This window comes from Nicotiana tabacum, chromosome 3, assembly GCF_000715075.1.
Source record: "Nicotiana tabacum cultivar K326 chromosome 3, ASM71507v2, whole genome shotgun sequence".
Classification (NCBI taxonomy): Eukaryota; Viridiplantae; Streptophyta; class Magnoliopsida; order Solanales; family Solanaceae; genus Nicotiana; species Nicotiana tabacum.
In genome coordinates this window covers 124,418,229-124,431,570 of record NC_134082.1, presented here as the reverse complement: position 1 = coordinate 124,431,570, position 13,342 = coordinate 124,418,229, and the positions used below count along the sequence as shown (strand labels likewise).

Below are 13,342 nucleotides of genomic sequence, written 5' to 3'. Positions count from 1 at the left end.
TTTCATGATAATAGAGAGGGCTTCTCCCTTAGACGGCTTTACGCGACACAAATCTAAATTAGTCGGGCCAGTGAATTGGATACCTCATACCATATGGTTATAGAAAAAAAATTATGATTTGGATTGACAATCAAATAAACCATGTTTAAAGACGTAAAAGGGAAAAAAAGGAATGAACTTTGTATGTGGTGAAATCAGAGGGTTTAATTTCTTGCTGCCAAGCCATCTTGGAAGAGTATCTCGAGACCCCGAGGACGTGGAGTTGCGACTGAGTCCCCTCCCTGGGGGCTCGTCGAGGCTCGACTCAAAGAAGATGAAGATCGAGGCTGGAACAAAAAGGGAAATTCCCAAGGCACGCGGCTAAGTCTGATAGAGCCGGCCAACCCAGAGCCTATGTCGAGGCTTCACGTCTAGCCGTCCCATCTCCATGCTTTTACAATTAATGTATGTTGTACTATAACCGGATTCCCCTCGTATATAAAGGGAACCCACATTACTTTGTAACCTGCTACTGTTGCTCCAAATATTCTACACAAGATCAATAATATCCTCCTCTCTCTCTTTGCTCTCTAACCCATTTGCTTGAGGCTACTCTTTCCATTTTATACTTTCATACTTGTTCTTCATGTATTGCTTGGTATTGGCCATAAAGAGCCTTTTTTAATTATATTCTAACTGTTATCCCTTCCCTGGTTGCTCCCGATAGCTCGAACTCGAGCCGGACATCGACCCCGAGGCCCTTCATCGACCAGTTCGAAGCCCGGACAACAAGCCCCTCGGTTTAATTACTGTCTCGTTTTAGCTTGTATCTCATCGTTAAATTTTATACTCTTAGCATTAACTGCTCTAACAACTAGCATAAAAATAGATCACATATTTTTAGAGTCCTATTTACAAATTTAATTATTGTTACCATTTTCACGGTAAACAAACTCATCTAACATAACGGGAAGTTTTGGTTTTAGTTTTCTAGCGCTATGTATCTATTTAAAACCGTAAATTGTATGGCTGAATAAGTGCTGACCTGTTGACTATATCGTTCAAGAGCACTATCCGTTCCAACATAACCAACTTAAAAATTTTAAAAAAATAAAACCTTTTCTAAATACAGCAAAAATATTCTTAGATTTGCAGAAAAGCACAATGTATCTTGTTTGTAGTCTTAACTTTCACTACCTTCTTAATTTAGACGAGAGTGAGCATCCACCACTTCTACAAAAGCAGAAGAAGGTGTAGATCCTTTACATTCATAACTGAATTCAAAACAGAACCAATTTTTTTTAAAAAAAAAAAAAAAGAAAAACAGAACCAATTAATCACTAATACTAACAAGAATATGAAACTTAATTAGGTATCAAAGTATCAAAAAAGATAAATCGTTTTGCTGAGACTCATTGAGCATGTCTTCTTGGGACAATAACTTGAAGACTTCATCACTTAAATTCATTACATCTTTAGTCATTGCAGTATGAAAACTTTTTGAAGGCTTCTTGGAGTTTATGTATGGAGAATATGGTGGAAACTTTTTATCCAATATTTGATGAAACTGTCGAAATCCATAATCGTTCCCAAAATCAAACAACACACATTCATCATCAGCGCTACTAAATTCAGTAGCCACAGATTCTGTACTTTCTGTCTGCTTTAGATTCTTGATACCTATCTCAACTTTTATCGTTAAATTTGGAAATTCAAATGGAGATCTATTGTTCTTTGCTAAAATTGGGAATTCAACTGGAGGATCATTCTTGAACAGGGGATGGGGTTTCTTGAAGTATAGCACTGCTCCTGTAAAGTTGATTTTTTTTTTTTTTGGTTTCTCATCCGGTGTCCGGTACCCGCATCGGAGCCCAACTATATCCGAATTCGTGCCGCGTAGGGCCCCATTCGGGGAAGCATTCCCTACCAAGAATTTTTTCATACCCAGGGCTCGAACCCGAGAACTCTGGTTAAGGGAAGAGCAGTCTCATCCACTGCACCACATCCTTTGGTGGTAAAGTTTAAGTTTGAGTTGCCATGAGAAAATATGTGTGTACTGATATTTACGTACGGGGTATTATATTATATAGTTGTAGAAATGCTGGTGTTGTATTTCCAAAAAGCCTAAGGAATGTGTTCGCGTTTAAGTTGAATAAACTCGGAAATGGTAAATATATTAACAAGTAGGGGTGTAGAAATCGAATTGGAAAACTTTACCAAATCGAAAAAGTCAAATCAAACAGATTAAAAAAACCTGACTAGATTTGGTTTGATTTGATTTGGTATTGAGTAAAAAAAATCTGAACCAAACGGACATATAAATAGATAATTTTAAAACTTTATATAGAATTTTATTTAAAAGATGTCTAGAAATATTTGAGATCCTCAATGGAATATGATATTTAATAGAACTATACAGTGCATTCATTTTTATTTACTTTAAATAATAGATTATATCACTTTCTTATTATGTGTTATTGAAATGCGTCAATCATCTCTTTGTTCTTTCATATTCATGTCAAGATTTCTTATATTTTTTCGAATTTGAAGTGGTATTTTGATAATCTAAAATTACATAGAATATATCATTATTTATGTATCATATTGATTTTTATGTTTAATTATTAAATTTGGTTAACGCTGAAAGCATACACAACCAAAATTTTTTGGTAGACGACTAAAAAAATAAATCATTACGTGTTACTATATTTGGTATTAGTCTTGGACTACACTTACATATTTGTAGTTTTTTTCCATTTGCGCCTTTCTTCATTAAAGCCCACACTTTATTTGCGCTTAAAGCCCTAATAGACCTTAGAGTTTTTTTGCGCTTTTCGCCTTTAATAACATTGGTCTTTATCCTGTTTTCAATTGCGTGTGGTGTTTCTTTATCACATTAATTGATTCAAGTGGTGACTTTAGGAACTTTTTAGTTCTTGATCATTCAAGAACATTTTTCTTGATCTAAATTCGTTCGTTTAATATCTTAGAATCAGAACTTCCACTGAACCAGTACAACCTCAATATTTACTTGTTTTGAACGAATAAATAGTCTTTCTTCTAGTTCAGATCGTCATTGTTCACCTCATTTTTGAATCATCGGATTTTGAGTCCTAAAACTTGAGATACACTGTTTCTAGAAATCAGCCCATAAATCTCACGTTTTCGTTTCAAGATCTTGATCCTGGTCGATTGGTTCTTTGTTAACTCGAAAAATCACATCAATTTGGTATTAGAGCTATAATCTAGAGGTCCAGGTTGACGAATTTATCTTGGCCAAGATCATGTTTTAGAGCTCTAGTTCAATCATATGAACTTATTTTTAAAAAGCGCAAGAAGTCCAAGAAGCTCAAGATTGATTTCAAGAAACCAAAATTCTTTCCTTCTTAAAATATGAATTATTATTTCTTTACAAGAAAGGATTTCTTGTTTCCTTTTCTTGGTAAGTTTAGTTTCATTTCTTTGTAGAATAGGGATTCCTTGTCTTTAGCTATTTCATTTCCTTATTAGATTAGGAATTGTAGTCATCAAAGAAGAGACCCTAGGCCAATATAAAGGGTTCTCATGCCTTGTAGAAGGAATTCACGTTTTTGAGATTTGCCCTAATTTGCAATAGAGTATTTTTTTCTATTTTGTTTTCTTTATCCTTGTGGTTCCAAGCAAGGTGGTGTTAGTCTTTATCTTGTTTTCAATTGTGTGTGCTGTTTTATTATCACGTTAATTGATTCCAAGTGGTGACTTTAGGAACTTTTTAGTTCTTGATCATTCAAGAACACGTTTCTTGATCTAAATTCGTTTGTTTAATTCCTAGAATCATAACTTTCATTGAACCGGTACAACCTCAATGTTTACTTGTTTTGAACGAATAAATAGTCATTCTTATAGTTCAGATCGTCATCGTTCATCTCGTTTTTGAATCATCAGATTCCAAGTCCTAAAACTTGAGATACGATGTTTCTTGAAATCAGCTCATAAACCACGTTTCATTTCAAGATCTTGAAATAATCTCATGATCTCAGTGCTAACTTCTTTTCATCTTTTGAACAATACTTGAAATGATTTTTCTGTATTATGGCTTTTTGGGTTGGGTTCCTTGAGTTCTTATTTTCCGGTGCACAAGACTATAGCTCTTTGTACCTAAGCAGAAAGGAAATATCTGTTACTCTTGTTGTAGTTCCATGTGTTAATATAATGGCTTGAGGAGATGCGTACGGTCCTTCAAAAATATCTGTTCTGTTACTTCACTAAATTTCTAAGTACCTCAATCATCAAAGAAACAACCTAATACCCAACACCAAGAACTGCAGATTATAATGGTATTGATGAATGAATTTTACCTTTATAAGTTACAATAATCGATGAGAAGTAGTTTTTTGTATCATTTAAGAGTTTATATTGATTTTCAATGCTAATGGAAGTCCTAGTACTATGCTTCTTATTTTGCTTCTACAACAAACCAATCCCAAGCTCCATAAACTTATCATATAAAAGAAAAACAAAACCAACCTTTTGTGTTGCAATTGTCTATTAAGAAATGTCAATACTTGATTATTCAATTGGAACAGAAGGAAGAATGAAAATGTGAATGGAGACGGGCAGTTGATCATTTATGAACAAGTAAAGTTGGGTTCTTTTGTCTTTCTGAGCTATTATGCTTTTTCCCTGTCATTGGACATTTCCAATTTATATTGAGCATGATGTTGTTCAGCCGCACATTCATGGCGATCATTGGTGGTGTCATTGCCGGCATTCTGGGACTTACTAGCTTGACAGGCTTTATCTTTTATTTCCTTGTCATGGCAATAACTTCGGTAGCACTCACAGCAAAGGCCAAGTTTTCAGTCCACTCCTACTTTGACAGCAGGAACAAAGTCATGCTTGATGGATTTTTTGGCGGTCTTATGGTACCTCTTTGATTCGATACTTCTAATAAGATGTCTTCTTTGTGTATTTTCATTTGTTCTAATACTTGATTAAGAATCTGTTGGTCCTCTGTACTTGTAAATAATGATTCTGGAAATTAGAACGTTAGCTTATAAACGTAAATATAAATAAAAAACAGAAATTAATTCGAGCCCACTGAATTCACAGTGTTTCCTTAAGGAATTTAATCCCCTCCTAGTACCCAAGGTTATAGATTATTTCCTCCCAGGATAGAACGAATTACACACTGGTGTAGCGGTACTTCAAACCCCAGTGTTTCAACGAACACAAAGTTCGGCAACAAATCACACTTATGGATGCTTTGTTTGTAGTTAAAAACAATGCAGAATAAGGAGGACAACTCAGAATAAGAATGGAAATTCTGAGAGGAAGGAATGCAAAGTATAGCCAATGTTGAATTCTTACTGAAGAGAATATCAAATTGCAATTCGTTTTTCCAGTGTATACGCAGTGTATACAGAGTGTATATCCAGTATATGCAGAGTGTATATCCAGTGTATACAGAGTGTATATTAAGTGTATACAGAGTGTTTCAAGTGTTTTTTTCGATGTGTTCTTCTTTCTCTCCAACTTATGCTCTATTTATAGCAGTTATTTGAGAGAAATCCGCCCCTTCCATGGTGCAACAAGCACTAGATCATGGAGAAAGCACTTACATGGTGGTATATACACTTGCTTGGTGGGAGGAACACTTGCACCATTGTGGGAGGTGCACTAGGCTGCATTGTTGCTTAGTGTTGCAACACAATACACGGATTGGAAAACATCCGTTATAAACACGGATTATATCACGTTAATATTCACTATTAACAAATAAATTTGGTCCAAAAAATTAATCAATCGATCGATCATTTGACCAAATCCGAATCCAAATCCCATTTCCCATTCACTCTAATTTTAAGACTATTTCATTTTAAACAAAAACTCAACAATCCCCCACATGAATGGGGAATGAGGCTATATCATGGAAGTATGCATGAAAAACTTGTGTGATTTGCAAACAAGAATTAATTGCATCTGGATAAGTAGGTTTCCCTTTGAACTTTCCGTAGTGAACTTATGTCGGATATACTCGGTCAATCGGTAGATTTGATATCTTTGAACCGTCGAACTTTAGTGTATACCTAGACAACCATAAGTCACACAATCAATCCCTTAACCGTCTTTGGTTCTCATTGTTGTGTTCGTTTCAGCCATGAACACTGCCTGGTTTCATAAGTGCGTAGAGAATTGGTCTTGCAAAATTCTCCTTGAAGCGGCTAACACTTCACACATACATAGGTGATTCCTAAACGTGTCATCTCATAGATACACTATTTGATATACCCTGTATCAAATTTAGAAATCATTAAAAAGCCTTAATGCTTTATCCTTGGTACTGAACATTGTCTCATCACGAGAATGGACTAAAACAAATTTTGTTGACAATGTTGAACCGTCATTAATGACTTTGTTTGATCTCCTTGAACCTAGATCTTGGGATCTCCAGTCTTCTAGGTAGAGTTACCGCCACAATGACTTGTTCTTGGCCATAGTCCCATTCCCCTCGATGATTTCTCAACTACCTCTCTAGTTAGGCCTTTTGTAAGTGGATCTGACACATTATCACTTGACTTTACATAGTCAATCGTGATAATTCCTCTAGAGAGAAGTTGCCTAACGGTTTTATGTCTTCGTAGTATATGACGAGATTTACCGTTATACATAACGCTCCCAGCCCTTCCAATTGCCGCTTGGCTATCACAGTGTATGCATATTGGTGCCAACGGTTTGGGCCAAAATGGAATATCTTCCAAGAAATTCCGGAGCCATTCAGCTTCTTCACCGGCTTTATCTAAGGCTATGAACTCAGCCTCAATTGTAGAGCGGGCAATACATGTTTGTTTGGACGACTTCCAAGATACCGCTCCTCCACCAATAGTGAATACATATCCACTTGTGGACTTCGAATCAGTTGAACCGGTGATCCAATTTGCATCACAATATCCTTCAATCACCGCAGGATATTTACTGTAGTGCAAATCAAAGTTTTGGGTATGTTCTAAGTATCCCAAAACTCGTTTCATTGTCATCCAGTGAGATTGGCCTGGATTGCTCGTGTATCGACTTAGTTTACTTATAGCACAAGCTATATCTGGTCGTGTACAATTCATGATGTACATTAAGCATCCCAACACACGAGCATAATCCAATTGTGATATGCTTTGGCCTTTGTTCTTTGCTAGTGCAAGATTCACGTCAATTGGAGTCTTTGCAACTTTAAAGCCCAAGTGCTTGAATTTTTCAAGTACTGTCTTAATATAATGAGATTGTGACAATGCCAGGCCTTGAGGAGTCTTTTGGATCTTAATCCCCAGAATTAAATCTGCAATTCCCAAGTCCTTCATATCAAACTTGCTAGTTAGCATACGCTTAGTAGCATTTATGTTGGCAATGTTATTACTCATTATCAGCATATCATCCACATATAGGCAAACAATGACTATGTGATTTGGAACATTTTTAATGTACACACATTTATCACATTCATTTATCTTAAAACCATTTGACAACATTGTTTGGTCAAATTTCGCATGTCATTGTTTGGGTGCTTGTTTTAGTCCGTAAAGGGACTTAACAAGTCTACATACCTTATTTTCTTTACCTGGAACCACAAACCCTTCAGGTTGTTCCATGTAAATTTCTTCCTCCAACTCTCCATTTAAGAAGGCCGTTTTAATATCCATTTGATGAATTTCAAGACCATACACTGCAGCTAATGCTACTAACATCCGTATGGACGTAATCCTTGTAACTGGGGAGTATGTATCAAAGTAGTCAAGACCTTCTCGTTGTCTATACCCTTTGACAACAAGTCTTGCCTTGAATTTATCAATAGTGCCATCATCTTTCATTTTTCTCTTAAAAATCCATTTAGAACCCAAAGGTTTATTTCCAGGAGGAAGATCAACCAATTCCCATGTATGGTTGTTCAATATGGATTCTATTTCACTATTGACTGCCTCTTTCTAGAACAATGATTCCGAAGAAGACATAGCTTCTTTAAATGTTCGAGGCTCATTTTTCAATAAGAAAGTCACAAAATCTGGTCCAAACGAAGTAGACGTTCTTTGACGTTTACTACGTCTTGGATCCCCCTGATTAAATGTACTTTCTTTTGTTTCTTCCCGAGGTCGTTTAGATACTTCACCAATCGACTCGCATTCCTTTTTATACGGATATATATTTTCAAAGAACTCAGCATTATCTGATTCTATAACCGTATTATTATGAATGTCGGGATTTTCTGATTTATGAACCAGAAATCGATATGCTTTACTATTAGTTGCATATCCTATGAAAACACAATCAACTGTTTTCGGTCCTATTTTTACCCTTTTGGGTTTAGAAACTTGCACCTTTGCCAAATACCCCCACACTTTAAAATAATTCAAGTTGGGCTTCCTTCTTTTCCATTTTTCATATGGAATGGATTGTGTTTTACTATGGGGTACTCGATTTAGTATTCGGCTGGCCGTAAGAATGGCTTCCCCCCACAAGTTCTGTGGCAAACCAGAACTTATCAACAATGCGTTCATCATCTCCTTTAATGAACGATTCCTTCTTTCCGCAATCCCATTGGATTGGGGAGTGTAAGGGGCTGTTGTTTGATGAATAATTCCATATTCTAAACATATTTGTTCAAAAGGAGATTCATATTCACCACCCCTATCACTTCTTATCATTTTGATTTTCTTGTTAAGTTGCGTTTCAACTTCATTTTTGTATTGCTTGAATGCGTCTATTGCTTCATCTTTACTATTAAGTAAGTAAACATAGCAATATCGAGTACTATCGTCAATAAAAGTTATGAAATACTTCTTTCCACCGCGAGATGGTATTGACTTCATGTCACAAATATCTGTGTGAATTAAGTCTAAAGGATTTGAATTCCTTTCAACCGACTTATAAGGATGTTTAACATACTTAGATTCCACACATATTTGACATTTTGATTTTTCGCATTCAAACTTAGGCAATACTTCTAAGTTTATCATTTTTCGCAAGGTTTTATAATTGACATGACCTAAACGTACATGCCATAAATCATTTGACTCAAGTAAGTAAGAAGAAGCTGAAGTTTTATTATTAGTTTCAACAACTATTACATTCAGCTTGAAAAGGCCCTCAGTAAGGTAACCTTTTCCTACAAACATTTCATTCTTACTAATCACTACCTTGTCAGATACAAAAACGCACTTGAAACCGTGCTTTACAAGAAGTCCAGTAGAGACTAAGTTCTTCCTAATCTCGGGAACATGAAGGACGTTGTTCAAAGTCATGACCTTGCCAGAAGTCATCTTGAGAAATATCTTACCGTATCCTTCAATTTTTGCTGTAGCAGCATTTCCCATAGAGAGCGTCTCTTCGGGTCCAGCAGAAGCATATGTAGAAAATGCTTCCCTCACAGCACAAACATGGCGAGTGGCTCCAGAATCAATCCACCACTCCTTTGGGTTTCCTACCAGGTTGCATTCAGAAAGCATGGCACACAAGTCATCAACATCATCATGCTTTTCTACCATGTTTGCTTGACCCCTTTGCTTGTCTTTCTTACGAGCACGACACTCCGTAGATTTGTGTCCGGTTTTCCCACAGTTGTAGCAGTTTCCACTGAACCGCTTCTTGCTTGGGTTGTATTTCGGACTAGAAGCCTTCTTTCTCTTTTTGTTATCTTCAACAATATTTGCTCCCATTATTGTTGAATTTCCACAGCCTCTTCTCTCAGCAGCTTTGTTGTCCTCTTCGATTCTCAATCGAACAATGAGATCTTCAAGGGACATCTCCTTTCGTTTGTGTTTCAAATAATTTTTGAAGTCCTTCCACAATGGAGGCAACTTCTCAATTATTGCTGCTACTTGGAATGCTTCATTGATGACAAGACCTTCAATGAAAATTCCGTTAGTAAAATTACTAAAAAATTTACTTTCAATATCAGTATTTATTTGAAACATACCTTCAGCAAGTAGATCATGAATAATCACTTGCAATTCCTGGACTTGGGTAATAACAGACTTGCTATCTACCATTTTGTAGTCCAAAAATTTTGCGGTGACGAATTTCTTCATCCCGGCATCTTCAGTTTTGTACTTTTTTTCAAGTGCATTCCACAATTCTTTTGACGTCTCCACGCCACTGTATACATTATACAGATTATCCTCCAGCCCGCTAAGAATATAATTCTTGCACAAGAAGTCAGAATGCTTCCATGCCTCAATCACGAGAAAGCTATCATTCTCTGGAGTTTCATCTGGAAGATCAAGAACATCTTCCTTGATGAACTTCTGTAGACATAACGTAGTCAAGTAGAAGAACATCTTTTGCTGCCAGCACTTGAAATCCATCCCGGAAAATTTTCCGGGTTTCTCTGCCGGTGCCAACGCCGGAGTTCGACTTGTCGATGCGTTGGCAGTCATCATCGGAACAGCTTGATTTCCGTCATTCGCCATTTTTACTGTAAAAATGACACAATCAAACGTTTAATAAACGTTTAAAACTGGAGTGAAAAATCACGTAGATTTTAATCTCCAACAAAATGCCACGAAGGTTTTAAAACTGGAGTAAAAATCACGTAGATTTTAATCTCTAACAAACCGCAACGAAGGCTTAACTCTCCAAACGGGAGTACACAAAAAACCACAAAGGTTGGAAACAAGGTTATAGTTTCCAGAATAATAAAAGTAACACAAATACAGAAATTAAATTATTAAATTATTAAATTCCTTAAGGTTGTTGGTCCTCTGTACTTGTAAATAATGATTCTGGAAATTAGAACATTAGCTTATAAACGTAAATATAAATAAAAAACAGAAATTAATTCGAGCCCACTGAATTCACAGTGTTTCCTTAAGGAATTTAATCCCCTCCTAGTACCCAAGGTTATAGATTATTTCCTCCCAGGATAGAACGAATTACACACTGGTGTAGCGGTACTTCAAACCCCAGTGTTTCAACGAACACAAAGTTCGGCAACAAATCACACTTATGGATGCTTTGTTTGTAGTTAAAAACAATGCAGAATAAGGAGGACAACTCAGAATAAGAATGGAAATTCTGAGAGGAAGGAATGCAAAGTATAGCCAATGTTGAATTCTTACTGAAGAGAATATCAAATTGCAATTCGTTTTTCCAGTGTATACGCAGTGTATACAGAGTGTATATCCAGTATATGCAGAGTGTATATCCAGTGTATACAGAGTGTATATTAAGTGTATACAGAGTGTTTCAAGTGTTTTTTTCGATGTGTTCTTCTTTCTCTCCAACTTATGCTCTATTTATAGCAGTTATTTGAGAGAAATCCGCCCCTTCCATGGTGCAACAAGCACTAGATCATGGAGAAAGCACTTACATGGTGGTATATACACTTGCTTGGTGGGAGGAACACTTGCACCATTGTGGGAGGTGCACTAGGCTGCATTGTTGCTTAGTGTTGCAACACAATACACGGATTGAAAAACATCCGTTACAAACACGGATTATATCACGTTAATATTCACTATTAACAAATAAATTTGGTCCAAAAAATTAATCAATCGATCGATCATTTGACCAAATCCGAATCCAAATCCCATTTCCCATTCACTCTAATTTTAAGACTATTTCATCTTAAACAAAAACTCAACAGAATCAATTCATCTGCTGCCTGCCCAACCACCCCTACGGGAGAAAATATTGTAAAATTCACTTTCTTTTCAAAATCATAATCTTTTCGAAAAGCCCTGATTAATTTACTTTACCCTGCCTCATTTTTTCTCCCTTGTTACCTTTTTGGAAATTTTTCTCATTCATTTTCCCGGTTATGAATTCTTCCCAAATCTTTTCAACTTTTATTTCTTCAAATTTCTCTTGCAGTTAACCAATTAATGGATCATATTATCTGTATCTCAATGATATATTATTGGTTAGAATCATGTTTATCAGTATTCCTACAGATCTTCGTCAATTATTTGGGGAGATGGGATTGATTTCTATCTTGGTAGCCTATGTTGTACCTTTTTGTTTTAAGGTAGTATCCAGCATAAAAATTTCACTGCTTGATTGCTAAGAGGAATTTGCTATCTTTGCATGACAATTTGAAATTTAAATTTAGCTTCATATGCTTAATTTGACACTGACTTGACGTTTCTGTTCTTTGCAGTCATTCGTGCTCTTCTGGACGTATCCTAATATGTTGTAATCTTTCGACAAATAGATTTATGAATTATTTTATTCCCTCTTGATAAAACTATATGAAGGTATTCGGCTTATCATCTCCGTGCCAACATGTATGTCTTTTGTCAATATTCTCAAGTTTTACTCTAAGTAACAAGATAGGGTGTAGAGATGACCATGCGATGTTATCAGGTTATAGTTGGGAACATGTTATCCTCTACCTCCCCTCCTCTGCCCTAGGAAATAACCATATTTTGTCTTTTACTTTTGCCTCTTGGACAAATTGTCTTGGACAAGTTTAGTTGAGAAAAGAATTGTGGGAAACAAAAACATAACTGGATATTTTGTCCTCGGGTCGTTAAAAAGACATCGATCAAAGACGAAAGTTATACTAGAGTTCAAGCTTTTTTTGTTAAGGAGCTCACAGATAACATTTATAGTGCTCTCAAATTCTTTTTCATAGATAATTATTTCTTAACCAACCAAATTGAAAAAAAAAAAAAAACGAAGAGGCGTAGTGGTGCCAATATTTTCATTGCATTTCTTGTGTGGTTTCTATGTATCTTTACCATACCGTCCCTTGCATGGTGTTGTATCGTATATGCATTCCTGTATTCCTTGACATGCAAAAGATTCGCATTTGACATTGTGCATATATTCTGAGGATCCCTTGCCGTGCGAGATGAAGACCTTTGCTATACCAAGAAGATGCTAAGACATTTTCAACTTCAAAGTGGTGGGTATTCAAAGTTTGCACTCATGATATTTTCGTTCTATTAAGCTTGTAAGAAGGTTTTTAGAGTTGGGAGTAGTTGAATATTTGATCTTGAGAAAAGTTTTTGGTTAGGTAATTTATATTCAGAGTTTAAAAGCTCGAGTAATTGCATAAGCTGTTGAACATTCCATATCACTGTTGAATGATATAGTCGAACATTTTCGTTCTATTTGACCACTTCCAACTGAGAGGTTGTGAGTTCGAGTCTCCCCAAGAGCAAGGTGGGAAGTTCTTGGAGGGAAGGATGCCGGAGGTCTATTTGGAAACAGTCTCTCTACCCTAGGGTAGGGGTAAAGTCTGCGTACACACTACCCTCCCCAGACCCCACCAAGTGGGATTATACTGGGTTGTTGTTGTTGTTGTTGTTGACCTCTATCGGCCCTGTTGTGCTTCTAAGAACAAGCCTATACTGCTTCTTTGGGAAATCACGATCCTGTTATGAAATATAATGGG

At 36.2% G+C, this 13,342-nt stretch overlaps 1 long non-coding RNA gene across 1 annotated transcript; it reads left to right on the top strand.

Annotated features, from left to right (window-relative positions):
- Positions 1 to 11,591: 11,591 nt before the first annotated feature.
- Positions 11,592 to 13,014, top strand: LOC142179496 (uncharacterized). Its single transcript, XR_012707812.1, has 2 exons — positions 11,592 to 12,120; positions 12,747 to 13,014. It is a non-coding gene; the product is annotated as an uncharacterized LOC142179496 (long non-coding RNA).
- Positions 13,015 to 13,342: the final 328 nt, after the last annotated feature.